The sequence below is a fragment of the Bison bison genome, unplaced genomic scaffold (genome assembly GCF_000754665.1).
Source record: "Bison bison bison isolate TAMUID 2011002044 unplaced genomic scaffold, Bison_UMD1.0 scf7180017864263, whole genome shotgun sequence".
NCBI classification, from domain to species: domain Eukaryota; kingdom Metazoa; phylum Chordata; class Mammalia; order Artiodactyla; family Bovidae; genus Bison; species Bison bison.
The window spans coordinates 10,081,368-10,088,967 of NW_011494835.1; the positions used below are offsets into that span (position 1 = coordinate 10,081,368).

General features: G+C 42.3%; 1 pseudogene; it reads right to left on the reverse strand.

Annotated features, from left to right (window-relative positions):
- Positions 1 to 3,477: 3,477 nt before the first annotated feature.
- LOC104994700 lies at positions 3,478 to 4,314 on the reverse strand (annotated as a pseudogene).
- Positions 4,315 to 7,600: the final 3,286 nt, after the last annotated feature.

Consider the following 7,600-nt stretch of genomic DNA (forward strand, 5'->3'; position numbering starts at 1 on the left):
GGATTCTCCAGGCAAGAACACTGGAGTGGGTTGCTATTTCCTTCTCCAACGCCTGAAAGTGAAAAGTGAAAGGAAAGTCACTCAGTCGTGTCCGACTCTTAGCGACCCCATGGACTGCAGCCCGCCAGGCTCCTTCATACATGGGATTTTCGAGGCAAGAGTACTGGAGTGGGGTGCCATTGCCTTCTCTGGATTTATCTAGTACTAACCATCAAATATGGTTCCTTGAGAATGACGTTGTATCTATTATCTTAAACATATTCTGATAGAAGTCAATAGAATATATTCCTAAAGTATAGTTTTGGGTATTGTATTGTGACATCAAATAAACAGCAGGATTCTAATGTATACTAGATTTGACTTTTATGATGAAAAACACTCATCTCTTTTCTGAACTCATATAACTTTCTCAGCAATACTTAGTGATATGATACTTAGGTGATTTTAAGAACTCCTTTGCTATTTGTGTTATGTTGTAATATTGGTATCTTTTCCAGATTACATAAGGAAATCATAATTTATACATGTGTAACTCCAGGAGATGGTGATGGACAGGGAGGCCTGGTGTGCTGCGATTCATGGGGTTGTAAAGAGTCGGACATGACTGAACGATTGAACTGAACTGAACTGCACATAAAAATAATTTGTTATATGAACTTAAGACTAAACTTGTTTAACTGTCAATAACAAATTTATACAGGCATGCAACATCTGTCCTTTATCAAACATTTGACACTTGACACTTCTTTGGCTTACGTTTTCCAAATTGTCTGTTCCAAGAGGAATGATGATTTAGAAACCTGTGTTTTTTCCCTTGTTTAATTTCCAGTGACTCAAGTCTATACATTTTAGATTTCAGAGTAATTTTAATAATCTAAAATCAGGAATATTTATATTTTTTTCTTTACAGTTTTATTTTGAGATTGTTACGATAAATTGCTTTCCTAGGTAAGCAGTTTTAGGCATGAGCAAGGCTTCCTTCTGGTAACTCCAGGGGGGGAAAAATAGAATTTGCTTTTTGTTTACTTTAAATGATTTCATAAATATTGATTCTATTTCTAAAATACATGTGGAGTTTCAATATTGTTGTTGTTTAGTCACTAAGTTGTCTGACTCTTTGTAACCCCATGAGCCGCCAGGCTCCTTTGTCCATGGGATTTCCCAGGCAAGAATCCTGGAGTGGATTACCATTTTCTTCTCCAGGGGATCTTCCTGACCCAGAGTTTGAACTCACATCTCCTGCAATGGCAGGCAGATTCTTTACCACTGAGCCATCAAGGAAGCAACAGAGTTACATTAATAACAATAAACCCTATTTTTAGTGCTAAGATCCCCTGGAGAAGGAAATGGCAACCCACTGCAGTACTCTTGCCTGGAGAATCCCATGGATGGGGAAGCCTGGTGGGCTATAGTCCATGAGGTCACAAAGAATCAGACAGGACTGAACAACTTCACTTTCACTTTCTCTCCACCAAAATGTTCTGAAAATCTAAGTAGGCCTTTGTAAAATATCTCTATTCAGTTTTTGGCAATCCCAAGAGGGTATCTCATATTTGTTACCAGTAACTTCTCTACTAAATTATGTTATGTGCAAAAACTGATCTCTTGCTCTGGCTGTTGTTAGGACATACTTTCTGTACATTCATCTAGTGAGTGGGAGACAATGAGGCCAACTACTAATCTACTGTTTTTAGCCAAGAGTGAAGAACCACCCTACCAGCCATTTCTTTTTTTTTTTTTCCCTAAATGTGGTTATCTGTGGAAAGGGAAATTGCATTGGAGAATACTTATTTGTGTATAACACTGTATTTCTACACATAAGCATGTAGAAAATGAGAAATTTAGATAAGCAAAATCAATAACTACAAAAATCACAACTATGCACCTATCACCATTGCAATAACCCTGCAACGCTTTAGTTCTTCTGTATATATCCAGAAGGCAATCAAGAATACAAGGATATATACATATTCTATTTTAATGTGGCGTATATACAAATACCTGTATATAAATGCATATATGCACAGTGTAGACAGAAGTATTTATTGTTGTTCAGTCCCTAAGTCATGTCCAACTTTTTGTGACCCAGTGGACCGCAGCACGCCAGACCACAGTATATATACATCAAAATTAAATCATATGGTTCTTTTTTCAGGCAATGGTGTCCACCTTTCCCTTCCTGTAAATGCTTGTTTCATATTCCTTCTATCCCAAGTCCTCTAACTGACCCAAAAATATCCTCCAGAGCTTCACTGTCCAAACCAGTATATCTACTCCAGAACCACACACTACACTACTCTCAGGTCAGTTTCAACCTGTCACCCTTCCCTTTGGATGAAAGTGATGAAACACCCTCCCCCTTGGGGTGTGTCCCATCATCTACTTCAGGTGGGGGGACACTTCCGGTGGACACATCAAAGGCAGCAGAGGCTTCATCTGCTTTCCATCCGGAGACCTGGAGCTCCTCAGGGATCCTGCAGCAGGGAGGGGGCAGCCATGGCCCCTGGACTGCGTGGGGGCAGCCGGATCCTGCCGTTGCAAGGTTCTCTCTCACCCTCATGACCAGAATGTCACAAATGTGGTGTCACTGTGACACGGTGCCCATGTCCACCACCTGCCTAAACTTCTAACCTTGGCTGATCATCTCAAATCCCATGAGTTCCTTAGAGCTTGGGAAATCAGGTTCTGATTCTTCATTCTCTTGGCTGGAGAATGCCTTCTACAGTTGTTTTCTTCTATACAGTTTTCTCTCAACTGAAACAACGCCTTACTCTGAACTGAGTAGTCATCAAGCTGTTAACATTGTATTTCTATTTGGCTTTGGCAAGATTTTATTACCTATGATCGACAGATATATTCCTGATTTACTCTCTCCGTATTTAAAAAGAATTTCAAAGTAACAAAATAATTTTATACATTATACAACTCAGAGCAGTTGTATATAGGGGACCAATTCATTGCTCACAGGGTGGGCAGAACCCTCTGCCTCCAAACATTTTTTGAGCTTTACTTTCAGCTCTTGAGTCTTGGTCCCAGGTTTGAAATCACAGTTTAGAGTCTGGAATTACTCAGCCACGGGGATTGAGCTTCTAGTTCAGGGGTGAGGAGAGAGCTTCTGGAAGTGACCAATGAAGCCTCTGCAGCAGGAACAGAAGGGCAGAGGGTACGGGGGCAGAACCAGAGGGGCCTGGCATGGGGGGGAGGGTGAGGAGCCCTCTCACCATCTCCCTGTGTTCACCCGTGTGTCTCCACTCTGTAGAACAGGGGCTGCGTTAAAGCCGCAGCAGCCAGTAGACCTGATGCAAAAACCTTTTTCTTATAGCTTCTCGTAGAATTGAAAGACAGGGCCCAGTAGAACCCTTGATTGGACCCAGGAGATCCCAGGATGGCAGGAACTACAAGCCCTTGATTACTGAGGTGGCCCAGCCAATGGTGCTGGAAGGCACAGTCATGTTGTTTAACAAGGACAGTCCTCTACTAGGGTTGACAGACCTGTACAATCACACTGGCCTTGGGCATGATGATTCCATAGTCCTCAGGCAGGAACCCCATGTCCCAAATCCAGTGTTCCAGAGACACAAAGCAGACTCCCTTCTTGAGGTTGGAGAACACGTGGTTGGTTTTAAAAGGGATACTGGTTATACCTTGATGGATTGGCCTAGGAGAGAAATGATGTAGCTTGGCCTGCTTGGCATTTAGAAGTTGGACAATTAGCTCATACAGACAGACCGAGGCTTCTTGGTTTGCCCACCAGGCAGAGATACAAATCTCAGTCTTTCCACTATCCAGGAGTTCCGGCCACAGACCCTCCTTTTCCAGGTATAACACTTGCTTCTTGTAGCACCACCTGTAGAAAGGCTGGAAAGAGTCCTCAGGAACTAGCCTGCGGTCTTCCTCCCAGCTTTCCTCCTCTCTCCAGCTTGTACAGTTGATTGTCCTCCAAGGCAGGAAGGCGTCTATGCTATGGGGGTTCGGGTAGAGATTGCGTCCTAAGGGTCTGCGCTCGCAGAAGCGGCCCAGGAGGCAGGGCCTGGAGTTGTTGTCGTTGTCTAGGGGCAGGCAGGTTTGGAAGATGGGCCACAGCTTAACGTGGCTGTAGGGTAAGATGCTCAGCCACACGGCCCGGGTGTCCACCAGGTAGCGCCAGTACCAGCACACATGGCGGCATTGCCCGAGCAGCATGCTTGTGGGCAGGTAGCTCAGCACTTCCAGGAGCATCTCGATGGGCAGTTGGCTTAAGCCAGGCGCCTCCTTGGGTTCGGGGTCAGAAGCAGGAACACAGGCGGGCAGGCCCTGGGAGGCTGAGGCCCCCATGGTCTCCTCGCCAGGCCCTGCGGCTGTGGCTGCCCGAATCTCAGCCAGTGCTCCTCACCAGTGGGCCTTAACCTTGCCTCACCTGTTCCCACCGCCACTTCAGCCCTTTTTATTCGCCCCCTACCAGCCATTTCTTAATGACAATGAGCTCAGTCTTTTCTTTGTTTAAATATGTTCATTACATTCTTAATATATGTGAGAAGCTACACCAGACACTGGACATACAAAGATGAATATGCCCTGGCTCCTGTCCTGAATAAGCCCATAGTCAAGACTGGAAGATAATACAGTATGAAAAAAGCTATGCTAAGTAAGCACAGAAGGCTACAGATGCATAGGAGAATCCAAGCATTTCTAAAAGTTCAGAAAGCTACAGGCAAAAATGATGTCTAGGCGGAAATGTGGTGTATAGAGGGAGCGCATAATAGTAACAGTTATTAATCTTTGTCATATTTTTACTAACTTGTAACGCAATACTTTCGGAGAAGGCAATGGCACCCTACTCCAGTACTTTTGCCTGGAAAATCCCATGGATGGAGAAGCCTGGAAGGCTGCAGTCCATGGGGTCACTAAGAATCCACAGGACCGAGCGACTTCACTTTCACTTTTCACTTTCATGCATTGGAGAAGGAAATGGCAACCCACTCCAGTGTTCTTGCCTGGAGAATCCCAGGGACGGGGGAGTCTGGTGGGCTGCCGTCTATGGGGTTGCACAGAGTCGGACACGACTGAAGTGACTTAGCAACAGCAAATGCAATACATTAGATTTAAATAAAGCAATACATGTAGAAACTTAGAACAAGTATGACTGTCACATAGTAAGTTCCAAAAATGTTAAGATACCATTGTCATACATCACTCAGTATAGAAATTGTTAATGCCTCATTTATCATTTATTATTAATATGATCTTATTAATATACTATGACTGTATTATTTAATAAAATGTTATGACTACTACACTCTCTATTTTACCAATAGGAATAGCAAGTTTTGATAGCATTAACTTCTTATGAAAGTTAACATAGATAGTAAGAGATATAACCTATTTCTAAACCTGGCTCTACTTGATTCATAGCCTATCATTAATAAACTTCCTGAAAGGTGGTTTCCTACTCTAAAGCACTGCATATGAAAAATAGCCTGAAATTAACTGAGATGAGTGAGTAGTAAAGCCAGGTCATCACAAGTTGTTTTGTACAAGCTTGAGCTAGAGCTGTACGTGGAAAACCTGAGCGGTATACAGGGATCATAATTTTAACTTTAAGAATAATGGGAACCTTTCAGCTTTAATTTATATTTCAATATTTTCACTTTCTGGTTCTTTCGAGACTAATAAATTGGAGAGGCACAGGAACGGATGCCAACCAGTCCATCAAAGAGACCAATAATTCATGTGATGGCAAGTTGATGACATTGGACTCTTTTGAAGTATTGTGGAAAGGACTGGCAAACCAGTGATACAGCCCAGGCTACTGCCGTGCTAGTGTCCACAGAGCAGCACCGCCACCACTACCGAAGCTGATATCCATGTCATCCACGATGGCGTCTTTTGGATCCTCAGCATCCTGATGTGGCTTCCCCCGGCTGTGGATGCACTGTGGTGCTACCCCCATGGTGATGGCCCAGCTGGGTGATGCTGATATGCTAGAACCTTCACTATCCGAGAGCTGCATTATGGGTGTTTTGATCCCCAGAATTCCAAAGCTTCATTGTCTTCTCTTCCAAAATGGAGAGAATGCTGTTGGTTAATTTTGGTGGAACTTAGTGATGTGACCTTTCATCTCAATGTCTTATACAAATTTTACCAATGTATACTTTAGGCTTTTACACTACAGTCCCTCACTTCCTTTTCCAACACAGTGTTGCTTAACATAGATTTGTTGAAATAATTTATTTCAGTTTATCATCTCTTCCTCCATAAAAATGTTAAGTGTCTCCAAGGTCTGTTATCACTTCAGCTTTATAAGTTCAATAAAAATATATTTATTGAACTCATTAAAAATATATTTAATGACTATGCCTTTTGTTCCTGAAAATTATATATATATATATGTATATAATTTTATATTGTATGTATACACAGAATTTTATATTTATATACACACATGTATATATAAAATAAAAAATAGCTATGCTAAAAACTTTTCTAGTGTTTTGACATAAACTTGTATCAGGTCTCAGCATTTCATTCTGTTCCTAGTGACACCAAGCCTTCTCTGATACCTTCTCTCTGACACCATTTTTCAAATACTTCATTTTGCATCTGTGCCCTAGTAAAGGCAGGGTATATCACATCAAGTGGTCATGTGGGATTGCCAGTCATGTCCTGGGTTCAGTCAGACTACCATGTAATAAAATCAGATGAGCCCAGCAGAAACCCAATGTAAAAATGAAAATGGACATTTTTAATGGAGAGCATTAGAATCAGGCATGCCCAAAGATCACAGTAAGCTATATGAGGAGATAGACCAGACCTCCATGGTACCAATCCATGTTGCCCTGACTTCTATCAGCTTACGCCCAAGCTCATGAGAACCAACTGCTAGAGGATCAGAGTACTTGAGGCAGATTCAAGGATAGGTCAAGTCAACTTGTGCTTGCAAGATGGAAGCATTTTAATACTACTTTACCTTCTCACATAAAGTTGATTTGAAAAGAGACATTGAAAGTAAATCCTCCCAGTGAGCATAGCTTTGGGTTGTATAAATGATCATCCACTTTGTGTAGTGAAAGTTGTAACATGAAGTAAGATTATGCCAGAATTTATAAGCTGGAGAATGGCTTAGCTAATTGGGTGGACTTTCAACAACTAGGAGTGAGAGATGTTTGAGAAGCAAGTTTAGGGAAGAAGCTTGTGGTTTAATCTATGAAGTGGACCCAGAATGTGAGAATCATGTAATTCCTTCCAGAAACCGTCTGCTGCTGAAGAGTCTCTAAGTGGGCAGGATGGCTTAGTCAGTATATTTCAGCCAATTTCAGTTCTTGTCCATCAAAGCTTAAAAAGGCATCAGATGATGACCAAAATTAGGGTAGACTTTGTAGCAAGAATGTGATACCCTGTTGGGATTTGTCTTGATACTTCCACTGCAGAATGTCCAAATCACATGCAATGAAGTTCAGTGCCATACTTGAAATATAGTCAGTTCAGTTCAGTCGCTCAGTCGTGTCCGACTCTTTGCGACCCCATGAATCACAGCATACCAGGCCTCCCTGTCCATCACCAACTCCCAGAGTTCACTCAGACTCACGTCCATCGAGTCAGTGATGCCATCCAGCCATCTCAT